Source organism: Chlorocebus sabaeus, chromosome 2 (genome assembly GCF_047675955.1).
Source record: "Chlorocebus sabaeus isolate Y175 chromosome 2, mChlSab1.0.hap1, whole genome shotgun sequence".
Classification (NCBI taxonomy): domain Eukaryota; kingdom Metazoa; phylum Chordata; class Mammalia; order Primates; family Cercopithecidae; genus Chlorocebus; species Chlorocebus sabaeus.
Genome location: NC_132905.1, coordinates 19,561,900 through 19,583,022, shown reverse-complemented (window position 1 = coordinate 19,583,022; position 21,123 = coordinate 19,561,900). Strand labels below are relative to the sequence as shown.

General features: G+C 45.1%; 1 protein-coding gene across 14 annotated transcripts in view; it reads left to right on the top strand.

Annotated features, from left to right (window-relative positions):
* The window catches only part of PKIG (cAMP-dependent protein kinase inhibitor gamma), an 89,261-nt gene that overhangs the window by 49,716 nt on the left and 18,422 nt on the right, over positions 1 to 21,123 (top strand). For 4 of the 14 annotated variants that reach the window (XM_008016436.3, XM_073006413.1, XM_073006392.1 and 1 more), the window contains 2 exons: positions 2,740 to 2,887; positions 10,652 to 10,721. The exons of 1 other annotated variant lie outside the window; for it this stretch is intronic. The gene's annotated coding sequence lies outside the window, so the exon portion shown is untranslated. Of the gene's footprint in view, positions 1 to 2,733; positions 2,888 to 10,651; positions 10,722 to 12,800; positions 12,854 to 21,123 lie in introns of those variants that run through there. 9 more of the 14 variants (XM_008016464.3, XM_073006402.1, XM_037982746.2 and 6 more) reach the window with 4 other exon arrangements.

Genomic DNA, 21,123 nt, shown 5'->3' with positions numbered 1-21,123 from the left:
TTGTTCAAGTAACAAAACATGATTCAAAGCACCCATCTCAAGAGCCCAGCCTCATTTCCTGACGCCTACTCAGGCTTCTGGAATAAAGGCTCAGCCAAACAATGGCCCCGACCTCCAGTCCCTCCAAACTGAGTGCTGCTGCTGAGAACAGGCCTGACAGCTCTGGGTGGGCTTTTGTTCGTTACTCATCCTGACATTCTGGAGAAATACAGGACCCTCTTTATTTAAAATGACTTTATTTCATTGTCACATCACCATTAGGGCAAAGGATGATGAAACGGTCAGAATTAGACAAGAAGTATTCAAATATTTTTCAATGTATAGTATGTGCCAGGCACATAACCAACACAAGAACCTTGGAGAGTAAGGCTATTATTCTTCTCATTTTATACGGGGAAACCAAGGCACAGCAAGAAGGTCTAGCGTCCAGAAGGAAGCCCAGATCTCTCCGAGCTGTGAGCGACTGCTCTCTGTGGGTTACCAAAATGGTGTTTTTTTTGGTTTTGTTTTGGTTTTTTGTTTTTTTTAAGACAGAGTCTCACTCTGTCACCCAAGCTGGAGTGCAGTGGTGCAATCTCGGCTCACTGCAACCTCCGCCTCCCATGTTCAAGCAATTCTTCTGCCTCAGCCTCCCAAGTAGCTGGGACTACAGGCACACACCACCACACCTGACTAATTTTTTTTGTATTTTAGTAGAAACGGCGTTTCACTGTGTTGCCCAAGCTGCTCTTAAACTCCTGAGCTCAGGCAGTCCACCCTCCTGGGCCTCCCAAAGTGCTAGGATTACAGGCGTGAGCCACCACGCCCAGCCAGGCTGGTGTGGTTTTTATTCCACAGCAGTCCTATGTCACATTGTTGAAAAGCCTTCAGACTGGCAAACTCCCTCCTCATATAGCCTGTTTTCTTGGGTGTTTTTTGATAAGCATCTATGTTTTCTGAGAACTAGTAAAAATTCTCGTTAAACCATAAACTACCACAGCCTCTTCCCCACTATAGAGAGCCGCTTTCCCAGTAGAGCTCCGGTCCTACCTTCCCATCACCATCGAAGTGGCATTGAAACATATCAGATCTGCTCCTTTTGAGAGAGTTAGTCGAAGCCCAGTCTTGCTTCAGGCCACATAGGATTTGGGTAGCAAAGCAAGGAAAGCAGCCTCTCCGACCTCGTGGGCTGCGTGTTTCCTTTCCCAGGCTGGCTGCAGCAACCGTTTTGAGAAATGGCATTGGCATTGTCATGTGTGTGGCATGTGTGCTGACCTAGTTAGTAGTTGAGGCTTCATTTCTAATTCTGTCCCTTTCGTTTTGAGCTGTGTGACCTTAGGCATGTCACCTGACTTCTCTGTATATGTCTTGTTATCCAGGAAGGAGAGGTTGCTCATGTAGCCTCATAGCACTTATCTCACTCTCCTAAGGATGTTATGAGAATCAAATGAGATTATGTACAACAAGAGCAAACATTGATTCAATACTTACTATGTACCAAATACTTTCAATTTCCTTACATGTGTTTTTTAATTCTCACAATCCTAAAACAGAGGCATGAGTATCCCACTTGACAGTGAAAAAAACTGAAGTTCAGAGAAATTAAGTCACACAGGACTCAGATCCACATCTGTGGCTCCCAAATGATGTTCCTAACCACTATGCATGTCACCTTGCTTCCCATTGTACACAAAAGTAGAGAGATGTTCTTTGTCTTTCCCATCAAGCATTCTCCAAATGCAAGAAATGATCTCTCGTAACCACTGCTGTTCCATGTTGGTCCCTAAGGACACTTACAGTCTCTTACTTATTTGTCTTGTCTTGTAGTTTATGCTGCTGCTTTTCATGTCCCTAAGGACTTGTTCAGTGAATTCTTTTGGTTTTACTCCCAAAGAATCTGTTCATCTCCTTCATAAAGGGGGTAAAGGTGCCCAGCTGAGCCTGGCATCTTGGGCAGTGGCCTCTGACTTCTCCAGGGTTCTTCCTTCCCTCAAGCATGTAGTTGGGTAGCTTGTAGTAAAATGCTCTGTAATGCATTTGTTGATAAGCTCCCCAGTCACTGATTTGTAGTCATTGAATCTCAGAAGTGGAAAGCACCAAAGCCAGCATTTTGTTGATAGGGAAACTGAGGTCCAGAGAGGAATGTAACTTGCTTGAGGTCATTCATTCAGTTGAAGGCCTGACCAAGACCAGAACCCAGTTCCCCAGGGGACAGACCAGTGCTGTTTCCAAGCCTTGCCCGTGGGCACACATCACCCACCCTACATGAAGGACAAACTCATGTGCTGTGCCCAGCATGTACCTAGGAGACTTGGGAGAAATTAAACAACTTGGAAAATTGGACAGGAAGAAGGAGATAGGTGTGGGGTGGGGTGAAGATCTCCACCTTAACTAGTATATTATATACCAAAGAAAGGAATTAAACACATGGGAAAGCAGACAACCCACTAAGAAGCAAAGGAATTTACCCAGGAACCCTGGCTCAGTGAGTGGATAGGAAGCCTTTTGTCACTAAAGCTGCAGGGTTGAAAATTGAAGGAAGGATGTTAGGCGAGCGTGGTGGCCTGGGATGCAGTTACAGCCCCCTGGCTCATTGTCCAAAGGAAATGGATCTCTCCCGTGGACAGAGAGGTGGAAACTGAGTGAGTGAGTTGTGTGGTTGACATCATCAGGCTGAGCATTGGATTACAACAAATGGGGACTTACTTGGCCCGAGACATGGGAAACACCCACTAAAACCTCAAAGTGCTTTTCATTTAGGAGACACGGGGAAGAGACAGAGAGCAGGGTAAAGTGAGAATCCTGCCTGCACCACAGGTCTGGACTGCTAACCTTGAATCCTGGTTTCGTAAATTCTGCCTCCGCTTCTGACTGAGGACCGCTGGATTTTGAGGAAACTTTTGCTCTTGTAAGTAGAACTTTACTCTCCTCCCCTGCCCACCACCCCCAGGGAGAAGCAGAGCTTGGAGGCAGAGCTCTCTGGAGAGCTTGCTTTCCAGCCTGTTGGCCACAAAATGTCTATTTTTATATAATGATATATGTGAGCTTGCTCTGAAAATTATGGCCTTGTCTGAAACTGCCTAAGGCTAGTCAGGAGCCTCAAGTCTCACAGATGGGCTCCATTCAGATGCCGTTTCATTTTTACCCAAAGAACTTTGACAGCGTATTCAGAGCTTTAAAAGCAGCTCCTTGCTCCAAATATAGGTGAAGAAATAAATCTTCCCTAAGAAATTGGTGTTTATAAAACCCTTACTTTTTTTCTGATTACAAAGGTGGTATAATAATTTTTAAACATTCTAGAAAGAAAAGTCTCTGAAAGTGGTGAAAATTCCCCATTATCTTCCGCCTCAGGAATATGATTGTTGTGTTAAATTTCAGTTACAGATACGGTCAGACTTCATGAATTTATCACATATAAACCCAGTGCTACAGCAGCTGTGTGGAAAACTCCAAGATGGGAAGGGGTTGGAAATCTTTAACCTTGGGTTTGCGATCTTTTTATTACTTCCTTTTACAAATTTGCTGTTTATGCCTAGAATATAAACAGGACATGTAAGCCCTTAGGCGTTTTATTTGTTGGTATCTGTTTTCAGGGTTTGAAACTAAGCGAGCTACTCTGTAGCGAGGAAAACCCAGGTCCCTTACTTGGTGGGTCCCTGAACTGAGGGTTCCTAAGTGGCTTGAGATGGCTTGCAGTGTGTGGGAGCCCACCTCCCCCGTTAGCAGGTTAAGTATATTTGAAAAGTTACAGCTAACAGGGAAAGATTTCAGCTTAAACAAAAAGCTGCCATATATTAGAAGGGTCACCCGAGGAAACTGTCACCTTGGGCAAGCGTTTCACACTCTCTAGGTCTTGTTTCTTCATTTGTATCTAATGAGGGGACAAAACTAGATGATCTCTGTATTTCCAAATTCAGTATGAAACGAACTGTCCATATTTCTTTTCCCTTTGTGTTGGGCCCTTATGGCTTTAGGAGCAAAGTATCCTAGGTTTTTGGTTTCCCAGAGGAGCTAAAACCGGGTGCCTGGAGGACAGTTAAAAGAAGACATAAAACAGGCAACATTAAGTTACTTCTGAGTTTTTATGGGTCTTTTTCAGGTTAGGTGTTCTTGAAGAAAGACAAAGAAAAAGTCTCAGTGGTATGTGTATGTGCGCACGCATACACAAGCACGTACACTTGGGGAGAGAGGAAAGAAGGAATTGACATTATTGAGTATCTCTTAAGCACTAGGCCCTATGTTATGCTCAACCCTTTACAGAGCACTAGATGGTCAGTATTATTCCCTCCCGTCACTGACTGAGGGCAACCATCTACTTATAGGCTCTCATATTATCCTGAACCCCTTCATGTTTAACTGAACTGTATTTACATAGTTACTGGCGTAACTTCAGTTCCCCATGTTTCCACTAGACCATGTGCACCCTCTCTGCGTGTCTGTCTAGCCCATCACTGTGCCCCATTGCGTAGTAGAAAGCCTGGCACGTAGGTACAAAGGAGACACGACGTAATTTAAATTTAAAGCCCACCATCCTAGTTCCTAGTTTGGCAAGAGAGGGAGAAGAAAGGGGAAAATCCCTCTATTTGCCCCTCTTTCATCATTTAACATAGACCCACCCCCTCCTGCCGCAAGGGAAGGATAGCCACAGCCAGAGTACAAAAAAAAAAAAAAAAAAGCAAAAGACATCAGATCTTTAATTTTGAGTTTCTAAGGTGCCAGGTCTTAACAAATTAAGGGTTTTTTTTTTCTTGCTTTCTTTCTCTCTCTCTTTCTTTCTTTCTTTTTTTTTTTTTATCTTTAAGCGCATCAGAGACCCTAATCCTCAGGAAGTTGTGGTATTTAGAAACTATTTGTTTGAATTAAGGTTTTAGTTAACAGGAGGGTTGTCTCCCAGGCTAGAGTGCAATGGCACAATCTCGGCTCACTGCAACCTCCGCTTCCCGTTTTTGTTCAAGTGATTCTCCTGCCTCAGCCTCTCGAGTAGCTGGGTTTACAGGCGTCTGCCACCACGCCTGGCTAATTTTTGTATTTGTAGTAGAGATGGGGTCCCTTGGCACTTCTTAAAGCTGCAGTCTTCCCCAGCATTTCATCCCATTGAAGGTGGACTGTTGCTGCCATGGACCCACTCATGGGCATGGGCAGTGGGAAGGCCAGGGCCTCCTCTGCTTCATCCCAGCCCCCCCGGGATCTTGAGATTTGGGGTAATGAAAAAAGCCACCTTTTTTCCTAAGGTGGTAGGGAGGAGGTGATGTTCTGGAAGGAAGGTGCCTAGATTTTGTGGTCCCTGCCAGGAAGTGGAGAGTGGAAATATGGAATGCGTCACACTCCTCAACTAGGCCTTCATGTACCAGATGAGGGTGGCTTTCAGTTCTTGTTTTGTGTGTCAAAGTTGCTTCTCTTATCAGTGTGTTTCCTGATCTACCCCACCTCAGTCACTCCTGGCAGTGAGTTTAGGGCATCTTGGGAGTGGAGGTAGGTTGTGGAAAAGATGTGTCCAGAGATCTTATTTGGCTTTTGTATCTTCCTGAAATAAATGTCACACACAGGGCTGGGCATCTTGGATGTGCTGACTTCTGTTAATCTTCACAGCAATGATGTGAGGCAGAGATCATCTCCATTTTACACATGAGAAAGGCACAGAGAGGTGCAGTGGATTGCCCAGAGTCTCACAGCTGGCAGGGGATAGAGCTTGAGTTCCCAATGAGAACTGGCTATCCCCGAAGCCCTTGAATATTTCACCATACTGCAGTGCCTTTTTCATATCACCTCCCTGGATTTCAGTCACTCTATCTGTTAAATGATGATGAGTGAACTTGAGTCAGAAGTCAGAGTAGTGTTTTGGTTTTAATTTGAATGCCTTTAGGCAGGTGTGTTCTCCAGTTCATTGCCATTTGTGCATCCCCCTGCCCTATCACTGTGCCCTCTAGTCTCCTCCCTGGCCCCTGGCCCCTGTGGGAATTTGCAGCCCTGCGTCTGGTTGGTGTCCACCATCTCTTTCAATGTAGACAATCTAGAGTTCGGTGAGAAATTGGAAAGGGATAGCAGGTAAGAGCTCTGCTTTCACCACCTCCTAGCCGGGAGATCCTAGACTGATCACTTCACCTTATAGAACCTACTTCTCTTTCTGGCAAGTGGGGGGTCACAGTCATACTGACCTCAAAGGGGTACCATGTGGATGAAATGAGATAGGGCTCATAAAGCACTTACTTGGTACAAAAATACATGCTTAGGATTAGCTGCTCTCAATTTCCAGAAAGAGAATGTCAGCCAGTGTACACAGGCATCTGCCCCCTCAGACATAGGATGGCATTTGCATGAGGAACTGGAAGTTATCTTTGAAATCATCATTTTGAAACCCCTGTGATGGACCCTGGAGCTGCCATGTTGGCTCTTCAAACATTATTTCCTGTCACCCAGTCAAGTGGTGCTGAACCTCACATCAGCCAGCCAGTGCTGAGGCCAAAAGCAGAAGTGGGTGCTGTTCTCTTGGGACCAGAGGACCCTGGCCCAGCCACTTAAGGAAGAAGCTGGTAGCATGTGCTGGGTGTGACAGACAAGAAGCTGAACTGGCCCAATTAACTCTGCCACGTGCTTTCACGAGGGGCCAGAAGGAATTCCTAAGTGGAGACTGAGGTGGAAAATCTAAAGTTCTGGGAAACAGGTTATTAATCATGACCCTAGGCTGAGCTCACTACCTCCTGGAAATCCTTCAGAAATGCCTTAGGAAAACTTGGAGTACTGCTCCTTCAAAGAATGGTTTCTTTGGAAGTTGCCATCGGCACCTATGCTGACTGATTATGAATTGCAGATTAGAATATATAATGCATCCGCTCTTACTGGAGGAAGCCCCTTTTCCTAAAAAGTCTCTTTAATCTTTCAAGAAATTACAGGTTTTAGCTTGGCTCTTCAGAACTGAATAATGGCCCTTCATGGCACTGAAGAAAGTATTTGGTGTATTCTTACTATGTCCCAGGGACCTAGGTCAGTTTTAGTACTGTTTTAGTACTTTATCAGTGTGGCCTTTAACATTCCATAAATGTACGTTGAGAGCCTGTTAGTACTAAGCACTGGGCTAGAGGACCGGGTAAAGACACTGCCTCTGGTCTTGTGGAATTCTCTGTCCATCAAGGGAAGATAGGCAGAGGAGTGAATAATTTTAATGGCATGTGAAAAGTACTGCGAAAGAAATATGCACAAGTGCTCTAAAATGCCAGGCACTGGATCAGCATCTTGTGGAGGTCCTGATCTTGCACTGGGTTGATTCCTTCTGCTCTCTCCTTACTGTTCCTGACTCTGGGAGCTTTGCCAGCATTTGCATTAGGAAGCAACTGAGAGCTGCCCCTGCTGAAGCACTCATTTCTGGCACCTTCCTATCCCCTGTGGCTTCAGAGGAAAGAACACTTCCTCACAAAATGTATGGGCCCCACCTGAGAGGGCCCTGAATCTGAAGTCCAAAGTTGTAGTAAGGAAACAGAGGGACGGGTGACTTTTGTAGTCTAAAATCACCACTGATTTTCCATTGGTTTGTTTTTATAACATTTATTGTGGATTTTTTTTTCTGATTGCAAAATTAGAATATGTTTAAGGGAAGAAAAGCTAGATAGTACAGAAAAACACACTTAAAATAAATCATCACTCAGTGATTTCACTTCTCTGTTTTTGAATAAGGGCCTGTCTCCCAATCCCCCCACCCACACCACTGTATTTCAAGTTTAGCTCTAATTTTAATTTCTCCCTGGGCAGAGTCTCATGTTTGTTTGCATATCTCAAAGGTGCTTGTGTTCTGGGCTCCAGTCACTACTATCTGCAGTTGGTTAGAGCCTGCGGCCATCATTTGTACTTTCCTGTGCATGTGCATGGATTCATCTACTGCTGAGAACCCTTTATGTGTTAGGCATCCTGCAAGGTGCTATGGGGAATGTCAGGGTAAATAAGACTTTGAGGTTGCTCATGAAAATAGGCCACAAAAACTTAGAAACTTATAGACTTAGAAACTTAGAGACTTAGAAACTTAGAGACTTAGAAACTTAGAGACTTAGAAACTTAGAGACTTAGAAACTTAGAAAGCTTAGAAAAGCCACACCAGGCTCTAAAGCACCCACCCAATGACCAGGTGGCCATCTAAAGCACCCGCCCAATGACCAGGTGGCCATCTAAAGCACCCGCCCAACGTCCATGTGGCTATCCAAAACACCCTCGCCTTTATTAAAGATAAATTAAACATTGTACACCCTATGGTCCTGACCCAACAATACCAGGCCCTCAGGACAGAAGAGGAGGCTCAAGATTGAGCCTCTAAGGCACAAAAAGAGGAGGGAATGAAAATAGGCCACAAAAACTTAGAAACTTATAGACTTAGAAACTTAGAGACTTAGAAACTTATAGACTTAGAAACTTAGAGACTTAGAGACTTAGAAACTTAGAAAGCTTAGAAAAGCCACACCAGGCTCTAAAGCACCTGCCCAATGACCAGGTGGCCATCTAAAGCACCCGCCCAATGACCAGGTGGCCATCTAAAGCACCCGCCCAACGTCCATGTGGCTATCCAAAACACCCACCCAAAATTCCCGGAACTCAAACAGAAAAACAAGTCCGAGAAATACCCCGCGCGGGTTCAAACCAACTAATCAGAGTAAGACACCTTGCTCAGGCCATAACCTGCTCCAATCATCTTGCGCCTCAAGCTTTGTGAGTTTCTGTGGTTTTTGCCTTTATAAACTGTCTGTACTAGGCATTCGAGGTCCTGTGGCCAACTTCAGACATAGGACCCTAGCGCACTAGCAATAAATCTCTCCGCTGTGACTTCCGTGTCGAGTGGTCTCTCACGACGACCCCTGCCCAGGAAGGAATCTAAAAACTAGGTTCCTACACTCACAGCCGGACAGGAAAAAAAGACTCAGATAACATGAACACGTTGTGAAAATGCCCCAAGATAGGGACAGAGTCCTGTAGAAAGCCTAAGAAATTGGAGGAGCAGTAGCATTTGAGCTGAGCCTTCAATAAATTTTTCACGTATTTAGCCAGCATTTTTTGAGAACCTAATACCCGCCAGGCACTGAGCAAGGTGATAGGTGGATGATGTTAAATAAAACAGGCATGGCCTTTACCTGCATGAAGTTACAAGCACAACTGGTGACTTTAAGAAGTCAATAAGCAGGGGGAGTGAAAGAGGAGAGTGTGGCTGGGGTCTTCCTTGAAAAGGTGCTATTGAAACTGAGAAGAGGGCTGGGCACGGTGGCTCATGCCTATAATCCCAACACTTTGGGAGGTCGAGGCGGGTGGATCACCTGAGGTCAGGATTTCAAGATCAGCCTGGCCAACATGGTGAAACCCCGTCTCTACTAAAAAAATGCAAAAATTAGCCGGGTGCGGTGGCACGCGCCTGTAGTCCCAGCTACTTGGGAGGCTGAGGCAGGAGAATCGCTTAAACTTGGGAGGCAGAGGTTGCAGTGAGCCAAGATGGTGCCGTTGCACTCTAGCCTGGGTGACAGAGTGAGATTCCATTAAAAAAAAAAAACAAAAAAAAACTGAGAAGAGGAGTCAGTTATACCAAGAGTAAAGGAGGGAGAGGGAGTAAAGAAGAGTGCTGGATTATTCCTTCCTTTGCTCATTATTGATTCTAAAAATCTCACTTATTTTCTGTATTCAATTTTCTTTCTATTGGAGAGTATTCTTGGGGCCTGTGAATGGTAAACTTGCCCAGTCTTTGTTTGAAAATATCTTTTGCCCTCACACTTGATATGTTAGCTAGATATAGAATTTTTTGCATAGCATGTGTAATGAATGTGAAAGTTACACATGCCTCTTTAAAAGTTTCACGTGTCTCTTTAAAAGTTTTCAATCAAAACAAATAGATAATGTACAAAGTGAAAGTCTTTCATTTCTTTTCTCACAGTTTCTCAAAAGAGAAGAATTTTTTTCAAAAGAGAGAAATTTCCCAGGGGGAACCATTGCCCTTTTCTATGTATACTGGCAATTGTTTAAAGTGTAAAGTATGTATACTTTTTAAAAATGTGCATGTACACAAATGCTGCACTTTTTTCTTTTTTCTAAACATAAATAATCACGTTCACATTTGAGCTGGACACAGTAGTTCACACCTGTAATCTCAGCTACTCAGGAGGCTAAGGGTGGATGACTGCTTGAGGCCAGGAGTTTGAGGCTACAGTGAGCTATGATCGCACTAGTATACTCCATCCTGGGGACAGAGTGAGACCTTGTCTCTTAAAATTAAAAAAAAAGTAAAGATTTTTTAAAATTAAAAAATGATAATATATGCAATTTTACAATATACTTTTTCACAATCAAGCATGTACATTTTTCCATATCAGTACAATGAAATCTCCTTCATTCTTTGAAATAGCTGTATAGTTTCTCATGGTATTGATACACCATAATTTAACTGTTTTTCTATTAATAGACATTTAAGTTATTTTCCCCCCTTGCTTTTGCTACTGTACAGTGTTTCACTGAGTATCTTTTTACTTAGGTAAATATATCTGTAATATAAATTCCTGGACATTTCAGGAATGTGACGTGTCCAGGAATTTCACCCCAAAGGATATGTGTGCACATTTAACATGTTAATAGGTATTGTCAACTTGTCTTCCCAAAAGATTGTCTTCCCAGAGTATGTCTAGCTCTAATTTTTGCTTTTCTTCTGGTTCCTTAGAATTCCCATACTGATTAGTCAACAGTGGAAAATCTGAAGAGATGCAAGCAGGAAAAAGAAATTAAACCAGGTAGGTAGTGGTGCTGTTCATGCTCTACTGCCAGAGCAGCACACATTTTTGCCTGAATATCTTTATTTCTGGCTGAAGGAAGAAAATACATAAGTTCCAAATGAAATTAGTGGGAGATTTTGACCCTATGAAGAAAAAGCAGGATGGCTCTTTTTCAGAAGTTATATACATAACATCACGCTGCAATTTCACAGTCAAGATTCCATTTTCAGGCAGTTTTTTGTAATAGCATCAGAAAGACAGTTTGCCTCTGGTGGCTTAAGAGGGGATGGGTTTCCCGGCCATGTACTTAAGCAGGTGCAATCATACACAGGAGTTATTAGCAATGTTGGGCCTGGTGCCAGCTTTCTTCTCCGCCAAGAGTTTTCTGTAAAGCTGTTTTCACAAAGACCGGGGCACATTATGGGAATTTTCATTTTAATGCTGTAATAGAGGAGCAAAAGCAGGCAAAACCTAACCCAAAGAAATGGGTTCGGCCCAGTAGTCTGGTGAGAGGGGATGAAGATGCGGTCCCTCCGGCTGAGAACAAATTGCCATTCACAGAGCACAAGTGGCCCGCCTGGCAGTATGGCCACCTTGGGTCAATGTCCATAGTTTATGATGTCTAAATGTTTCTGGCATAAGTTAATAATTTTAAACTCAGGGTAGCATAATAATTGACTTTTTACCTAAAGCAGCAGTATTTATCAACAAATCTGGTGAATTTCTTTGAATTGTCAAGTTGGAAGTACTGGGTCCACAGAGATCTTTTTACCCACCGGGCATCTATTGGCATCCATGGATGTAGTTGTTAAAGTATCAGAATTGAAGGCTATTCTGGATTGGCCTACACCCACCTGGACCTTCTCCATAGCTGGAATTTTCATAAGGAGGCTAAAGAGCCTGGGGATGAGAGCTTCGCTCTGAAGAACTTGCGGAATCCACTGTGCGTCTGTCCATAAGCTAAGGATAGTGTGAGAACTGAAAGCTGCATGAGAGAGAGAAGGTCTTGTGATTTTTCTCTCTCTTCAGCACTGTAGGGGCACAGTGCAGCTGTGTCTGGTGCAGCTCAGTTTATACTCCTGCCTCAGCCAGGAAAAGTTTTTTCATTTTTACATTAATTTAGCAGATATTTATGGAGCATCTTCTATAAATTGGACACCAGAGAACAAAGCAGAAGTGGCACAGTCCTTGCCCTCAGGAAGCTTATGGGTATGGCTGACAATAGACTAGTAGCAGTAGTCTGTGGTAGGTCCAGAGGGCTAGTGGGCGGAGGGTGCTGAGGCTTGAAAGGTATGCAGGAGATGACTTGGAGAAGAGTGGACAGGGAGAGGCTGGGGGCTTGCGGAGAAGCACGGCGAAGGCCTGGAGGCTTGGGGGGTGCAGCACTCCATGGAAATTCCATGGGCTGAATACAGTGCAGAGGGGGTGCCCTGGCTGGAGTTGAGTCTGGAGGTGGCCATGAATGAATCAACTTTATCCTGATGGCTCTGAATGGAAAGTCACTGGAGGGTTTTAAGCAGGGAAGAATTGTGAGTCAGGCTTAGGAAGGAGACTGTCTAGCTCCAGTTTGGGTAAGGGACTGAGAAAGTTCTAAGGGACTGAGAGAGTTCCGCACTGTGCCTGGCCTACTCTCTTCTTAGCGCCTGTGCTTCTCCTTCCCTCGGACCTTCAAGAAGTCAGAGGACAGAACCCGAAGTCTGAGATGAGATAACCTCCTTGGGGAGAGAAGAGGAAGTGGTGCTGGGTGGGTGGGAGGGGGCACCCAGTGTAAAGCAGAGTGTACAGGTGGCCTTAGACAAGTCACTTCACACCTGTGAGCTTCAGCTTCCTTATCTATTAAATGAAGATAATAAGTATTACTCTTCTTTTCTCTCATCTCATGAGATATCATCAGGATATCTCAAAATATCATAGATATTTTACATGCCCAGCTAGGGCTTCCAGAGAAATCTCTCTGTTTTGTTTGCCATGTAAGGATTTGTTGAAATCCTCAAGCACATATTAAGTGCATCCTGTCACTGCAGCTTATCCCCTGGGATGAAAGTAGTGAAGAAGCCCTAGCCTCAGGATCAGTCTCACAGCTCTCTCTCCCTGCAGCCAAGAAGGACCAGTCTACAGAGGGGAGGGAGCAAACACAGACTGAAGGCCAGGTATGTGCTGGGCCACACCCACAGACAAAAGAGTGGTTGGGCAAAGCTGCTAAAACTATTATTTAAGCCATGTGCCAGGCGTGATAAGCACTTACATCCTTCTCAGCCTCATTTAGTTTGATCTTATGAAGTACATATATATTATCTCCATTTGATAGATGAGGAAACTGAGACTCAAAGAGGTGGAACTGTTTGCTGGTAGTGACACAATTAGGAAGAAGGAGAAGGGCCGGAGTCTTGAGTCCGTGCTCTCTGACTTCTGTGTGTAGTGCCTGCCATTCTGCGGTGCTCCTTCAGATCTTTCAGACAGTGCAGAGGATGCAGAGGAATCAAGGGACAGCTATTCTCTTACAAACCTTGAAAATCCTGTATAGAGCCCTCAGACAACCAAAACATGGTCCAGAACTGAATCCTGGGGCCAGCACATCCATTTAGCACTTTTCTCAATCAGTCCTTTTCCCCAGGTGCATTAAACAGGGCAGCTGCCTTCCCACCATTTGGGCAAACTGCTTGGCAGCTAGGAGTGTGCCGGCTCATCTCCCAGGCTACTTGGCTTTGCACCTCAGCAAGGAGGGCAGGCCATTCCCCCAGGGAAGCACATAGTTATTCCTTCTGCCGGAAGGACACCCCCTAATCTGGTTTGCCATGGACACTGAAGTCACTCCCTGTCTCCTGGCCATGAGGAAAACTCCTTTGAGAGGAGCCAGTGAAGCCAGGGGACAGAGTGAAAAATGAGAATCCTGCCTGGCTGAACAAGATCTCTAATGCCTAGTTCTGGAAAGAGTTGAGGCTATGTCCACACCAAGCCATTTAAAGAATCTGCCCAGTAGAATCAATATTGTCAAAACGTCCATACTACCCAAAGCGATCTACAGAATTAATTCCATTCCTATCAAAATTCCAATGGCATTGCTTATAGGAATAGAACAAATAATCCTAAAATTCCTGTGGAACCATGAAAGACCCCAAATGACTAAGGCAATCTTGAGCAAGAAGATCTAAGTTGGAGGTATCACACAACCTGATTTCAAATATTATAGACTGGACTTGGTGACTCACACCTGTAATTCCAGCAGTTTGGGAGGCTGAGGCAGGAGGATTGCTTAAACTTAAGAGTTCGAGACCAACCTGGGCAACATAGTGAAACCCTGTTTCTATAAAAACAAAATCTAAAAATTAGCTGGGCATGGTGGCATGCACCTGTAGTCCCAGCTACTCAGGAGGCTAAGGTGGGAGGATCACTTGAGCCCAAGCATCGCATTGAGGCTGCAGTGAGCCGTGATCATGCCACTGTACTCCAGCCTGGCTGACAGAGTGAGATCATGTCTCAAAAAAAAAAATTATAATGCTATAGTGATCAACACACACACACACGCATACACACACACACACACGCAGGAATATTATTTAACCTTAAACAAGAAAATCCTGACATTTGCAAAAACATGGTTGAATGTGGAGGACATTCTGCTAAGTGAAATAAGGCAGACATGGAAAGACAATACTGCAGGATCTCAGTTATATGTGGAATCTAAAAGAGTTGAACTCAGAGAGAGTAGAAGGGTGCTCTCCAGAGAGAGTAGAAGGGTTGTTGGGGAAATGGGGAGATGCTGATCAATAAGATGAATAAATTTTGGAGACCTAATGTACAGCATGATTACAGTTAATAATACAGTATTTTATACTTGAAATTTGCTAAGAGAGTATATCTTAAGTGTTCTCACCACAAAAAGTAACTGTGTGAGGTGGTGGATATGTTAATTAGCTCGATTGTGATAATGTCACAGTGTGAATATATAAAATTTTTATTTGTCACTTATACCTTAATAAAACTGAAAACAATTTAAAGAATCTGCCCAGGTCACAGGAAGCCATCAGTCATACCCTGAGCTGTTGTGTAAACTCAAAGAATATGGTTTATAGCATATGGATGAGTGCTGTTGTGCCAATGCTGGGCTAAACCTTTATATCCAGTGTCTAATTAGGTAGTTTCTGTTATTATCCATGTTTTGCCAAGGAGGAAACTGAGGCCTTTGGAGATTACATCATTTAGCCTATGTACCAGAGCTGGAAAGTTGCATAACCAAGATTTCACTCGAGCTTTTTTTAGTTCCACATCTTCTATTTTTTCAGCTACACCAAAACGACTTCTTGAATTTAGCTTTGCCTTTCTGATAATAGTAACCACCACCTTTTATTGAGCATCTTGTCATGTGAGCCAGGCATTATACATCCATTATTTCCAATCCCAGTAGAACCTTATAAAGTATCATTGTCCCCATTTCACTGTTGAAGAACCTGAGGTCCGGAGAGGTCAGGAATTTTGCCTAACAGGTTTCGTCTGAGACTAGAGTGAGCTCTCAACTATCATCCTATACTTCCTTCATTCCTTACCTTTTCAGATTCCTAGGAGGAAAGGACTCAAAAACATTACGCATGAATTTCCTTTAATTTCACAACAACCCTAAGGGTTGGGGGTTGATATCTCTGTTTTACAAAAGAAGAAACTGAGGCTCAGAGATGTTAAGTGATTTTCTCAGCACTATACAGCTAGCAATTGGTGGAGCCCCGATTCATACAGGCTCTGATCCATAGCTTACTTGCCTCCCCCATTCCCACCCCTCACCCCCTTTCAGCTCTGTCTCATTGCAATTGGGGCAGAGAATCCAGCCTTTATTTCTCTAGGTACTAGTAGCCCTGGGAGTCTGGGGGATTTCCAGCTCCTTTGAATTCCCTCTTTTGGCCTCTGCTCTGCCTCCAGCACCTCTCTTAAGAGTCCTTTTCACTGTTGTCATAGCAAGGGTCTCATCTGGAGGGAAGCTGCCTTGAGGTTGGAACTATTCAGCTGCTTATCAGCAAGGCTTCAGGGCCTTGCCATAGCAACCTTCCAAGCCACCCATCTTGTGACCTGTTCTGACTCAGGGCCCCTGGGAATCCCCTGGTTGCAGATGTCTGCAGTGACTAGGATGCAGCAGTCGGCTCCCAGGACTGTTTTTCTGGCCAAGGCCATTTTAGGAAGGCTTCTGTTCCAGCTGTGCTGGGAGAGTTGAGGTCCAGAGCCTCCAGACCTTAAGAATGCAGGGTTTTGTGATGTCTAGAGCTGGGGTTTTTAGCTAGGGCTTATGGGTAGGCGTTAGGGCTTTAAGAGCCCCCTGTAATCATAGGTATGGTTACACACACACACACAGAGAATATATCCTTTTCTGGGCAAAGTATCCGTAGCTTCCCTCAAACTCTCAAATGTGTCTGTGACCCTTAAAGTTTAAGAACACTGGTCTAGAGAGAACCCAAAGTGTGGGCCACTGTGCTCTCTTGGCCACCAGCCTCTCGGATGCCAGCGTCTTGAGAGCACACCAGGCCTCTAGTGTTTCTGCTTAGGCATGAACTGGGATACAGTATCAAATATTGCTGACGTTCACAATTATAACCGTAAATGCACAGCTGTCCTTTGGGATGCCCCAAGTACTTTTTTTTTTTTTTTAATTGAGCTGGAGTTTCGCTCTGTTGCCCAGGCTGGGGTACAGTGGCATGATCTTGGCTCACTGCAACATCTACCTCCTGGGTTCAAGCGATTCTTCTGCCTCAGCCTCCTGAGTAACAGGATTACAGGTGTGCACCACCATGCCCAACTAATTTTTGTATTTTCAGTAGAGATGGGGTTTCATCATGTTGGTCAAGCTGGTCTCGAACTCCTGACCTCATGATCCGCCCGCCTCAGCCTCCCAAAGTGCTGGGATTACAGGCGTGAGCCACCACATCCAGCGCCCCCAAGTACTTTTTATGCTGTAAAAGTACAACCGTGCTGTGGGATGCCCCAAGTATAACCATGAAAATGCACGCTCAGCACCCCAGACATGCCAGCATGTTTGAACATAGTGTATTCACCCCATAAGTGGTAGCTATTTTTTTATTTTATTAAATTTTAAATAAATTAATTTTAAATACATTTTTGTTTTGTTTTACTCTTATCATTGTTATTATTTATTTGGTCAGGAGCCAGGACTCAGGTGGTTTATTTAGTCACTGAGTGATTAAAATCTGTATGTCAGGAGCTGTGCTATATTTCGAAGACACAGTGACAAACAAGAAAGGCAGGGTACCTACCCTCTTGGAATCAGTTGGAACGGCAGATAATGAGCAAATGTATCAGCATCATGCCTGGCTCACGGGACATTTCTGTGTGTATTTGTTGAATGACTGTTGAATGAATTTCGACTGTGGTTATTATTAGGAAGAAGTCAAGGTGCTGCAGGTGGCAGACAAGGAAACTTCATCTCTTTTGGTGGGTCAGGGAAGAGGAAGGGGGACTCAGGCTAAGGGACCATGCCATGGGCCACCAGGAGTTACACAGGACTGTTCACAGGGGGCTGGCAGTCCCATGAAGACTCAGTATCTGGAGGTGTGGGGTCGAGGCCCGGAATACTGAATAACCAAGGGCTTAGGAACCTTGTGTAAACTATGATAATGTGGGCCAGAGGTACGGATGACATCTACAGTCTGCTCAAGTAGTGATGGTCCCTGGCTTGCAAACATGTTGCTCTTCCAGGTTCCAAGGGAGGCTGTTGTTCAACCAGTATTTACCTATGTAGCGAGTTCTGGGTTCAGAACCCTACTTCTATCAGGAGGCAGGAAGGATGGAAGGACATCCTGCAGCCGGAGGCAGCAGGGCCCCAGCCACTGCTGGCAGTGGCCATGGACACACAGTGCAGTGTCTGAGCAGTGTGTGAAGAGACTCCCTCACTGTCTGAAGGGCTTCACTCACCCTCCACTAGTGAGAAGCCTCTGAATATTGGCATGGAAGGGAAGCATTCACATATTAAGGGTAAAATCAAAGTCAGAACAAAATTCAAAGTCTGCTCTTGGCCCTCAAGACCCTGAAAGGCCCCAGTGACTGTCATTCCACTCACCTCCTCTCCCTCTCACCGCTCCCCAGCCCCACAGCCTCTACTGGTCTTTCTGGTCAGCAGGCTCCCCTTGCCTCTTGCATGTTGTGCCCTCTGCCTGGCATACTTAGATGTGTAAACAGAAGTGGTTTCTAAACTCCTCTCTCTCATCATATGTGTGGACTGTGATACCCAACCATCAGTAACAGCAGCTGATGAGGACAGTGATCATTAGCTAGAGAGCACACCCTCGGTCCCCCCACCCAGCATTATTAGAATAATAATAATCCCCCACCAGGTCCCCCCACCTAGCATTATTAGAATATTAATAATCCCCCACCAGGTCTCCCCACCTGGCTTTATTAGAATTACTATTAGAAACTGTCCTCTAGTGATTCTGGTAATTGTGATTTGTGCCCCCTTACTACCAGTAGTTAAAAATTGCGGGTTTATGAACTGAGCTCCCTAGCTAGACCATGGACTTCCCTCACGTGTACAATGGTATCTTACTCTTTTTGTATCTGTGGCATCTAGTCCCAAGCCCAGTATACACTGAGGGATCAGTAAAATTTTTCTGAAGGAATGGATGAATACTATAGAGATAATCTCTTGCTTCTTTTCATTCTCCACAGTGTATTTTGGAGATGCATTTTATAGAATTCTAGAGGAACTAGATTGATACAAACTCTCTTCAACCCATGAACGTCTGTGCTTCCACGGAGGTCTCTGGAAAGCAGCAGAATAGTCCAGCTGCATCACTGCTTGGTGGCCGGGCATGCTGGGTCCTCCCCAGGCCTCCTGCTGTGGATGTATGATCTAAACTTGCCCAGGCTCAGATACACAGCACGGTTCTCAGAGAGTGGCAGTCTCCATCCTACTGTGAAGGGATGGGCAGTTTTCCAAGGACTTCCTTGCGTTCCTGCCCTTCCTTCAGAGCTAGAAGTCTCTTACCTCCCTTACCCCCGAGCTAGAAGTAATGTTAGAGATTGCTTCGGTTATCCACTCCTGAGTAATCCATCACCTCTGTTACTCAATGGTTTAAAACAGCAGCAATAGTTTCTTATATCTCATGGTTCCTGTGGGTCAGGAATTTGGGAACAGCTTGGCTGGGCAGTTCTGGCTTGGATCTTTTATGCAGTTGCAGTTAGATGGTGACTGGAACTGGGGCAGCTTGGGGCCGGCACCACTGGATGCTGGCCGGCTGCTGCTCTTTCCAAGCCGTCTCAGGACCTCTGCCCTGTGGTTACTTCATAGGCCTGTTTGGGCTTCCTCACGGCATGGCCACCTGAGATTTCCCATATGCAGTTCAAAGCTATAGAGGCAGGTGTCCCCAGAGAGAGCCAGGTGAAAGCTATGTAACCCTTTATAGCCTCATCTTGGAGGTGACACAAAATCATTTTTGTTGCATTCTATTTGTTAGAGGTCACTAAGGCCAGCTCATTTGGGGAAATTGAAATTAAACTCTACCTCCTGAGAGGAGGAATGTCAGATAATTTGCAGACCTGTTTCAGAACCACCACAGAGATACCCAGTTTCCCCCTTCATTCCACACTTGAGACTCCTGAGGTTTGAGGGGAAGAGCCTTGTCCAGAGGTGCCCAGCCTGGCATGGGCAGACCTGGAGTGTGGCCCAGCCCCTAGGCCTTAGGCAGGGCTGCCAGGAAGTGATCTCACTTTCCCTTCCTTCCTGTCCCCTCACAGTAAGATAGAGACTGCCACTCTCTGGGAACCTTGCTGTGTAGCTGAGCCTCAGCAAGTTTGATAATACAGACACAGCAGGAGGCCTGGGGAGGACCCAGCATGCCCGGCCACCAAGCAGTGATGCAGCTGGACTGTTCTTCAGCTTTCCAGAGACCTCCTGGAAGCACAGACTTTCATGGGTTGAAGAGAGTTTGTGTCACAATTCCAGTCCCTAGCCCTGGCCCTACATGAAATAGTAACACCACCCTGCCAGGAGGATGTAGCTGCTGAGGAGGTAAGCGTTTTAAAAAATTCATGCCCCCAAATAATTATTTTTACTGTTGCTGTGAAGTTAAATACCAAAGAGTAGAATGTGGTGGTAGAATCAAGAGAATCAACCCAGCATTAATGAAAAGATTCTGAAGGTTTTTATCCAGCTGAATATCCAAAACAGGAGGTCATAAGCATGGGTAAAACCATCTTGGTGTATGTTTTAGACAGCCTTGTAGAACGTTTTCCAGGGACTTGCTTACTTTCTTGCTCTTCCTTCAGAAATGCCTTATTATGAAGCCGGGGACAGGGGAAAAAGAAGGTCGGAAAAGGGAATGGGTACTTTTCAGTAAACCCATACTACATGCCAGGCATGATACTAATTCACTCCCCTGCTTTATAGCCTAATAGCACAGGCTCCATCTGGCTCCACACTCCTTGGGTATATGGCCTTGGGCAAGCTCCTTAACCTCGCTGAGTTTCAGCTGCCTCTTTTGTACTACAGGATAATTATATGTTCTATGTTATAGAGTTACTATAAAATTAAATGCTTGTAAGATGCTTAGCACAGTCTGGCATGCAGTAAGAAAGAAGTGTATAACAGGCCGGGCACCGTGGCTCAAGCCTGTAGTCCCAGCACTTTAGGAGGCTGAGGCGGGCGGATCTCGAGGTCAAGAGATCGAGACCATCCTGGCCAACATGGTGAAACCCCAGCTCTACTGAAAATACAAAAATTAGCTGGACATGGTGGTGCATGCCTGTAGTTCCAGCTACTTGGGAGACTGAGTCAGGAGAATCGCTTGAACCTGGGAGGTGGAGGTTGCAGTGAACCAAGATCGTGCCACTCCACTCTAGCCTAGTGACAGAGCGAGACTCCATCTCAAAAAATAATAATAATAAAGAATATAACTGTTGGCTCCAATTAATCCCCACAGCCACTTTTTAAGGCAGGTGTAAGCCCTCCGATTTTATAGAAGGGGTGTCTGCAGTCAAGTGAGGTGCCCAGCACCATGTGCCGCTATAGGGACAACAGCTGAGATTCTGAAATCCTTGTGGCGTCCACCACACCGCATTAGCCTCCAGGCAGCTCTGCCAGGGCTTTCCTGACATGCAGTAGTTGGGGGCAGAGGAACTCAGGAGGCTTCGTGCCCTACAGGAGCCCATGTCAGGTCCTAGAGCAAGAACATTTGGAAAACCAAGGCCAGGAATCCACTTATCCACTTAGGAGGCTCTATAGGGAGCGAGGTTACAGAGAATGTTGTACACAGAGGAAATAGTCTAGTAAAGGCTTTGAGGTCAGGAATTAAATGAGGTTTGAGGATTTAAAGAGAGGCCCAGTGTGACCAGAGCAAAATGGACCAAGAAGAGAGCAGAAATGAGACAAAGGCTCATCTGCAGAGGCAGGCAGGGCCAGATCCTTGTAGGACTTCAGGGGCTG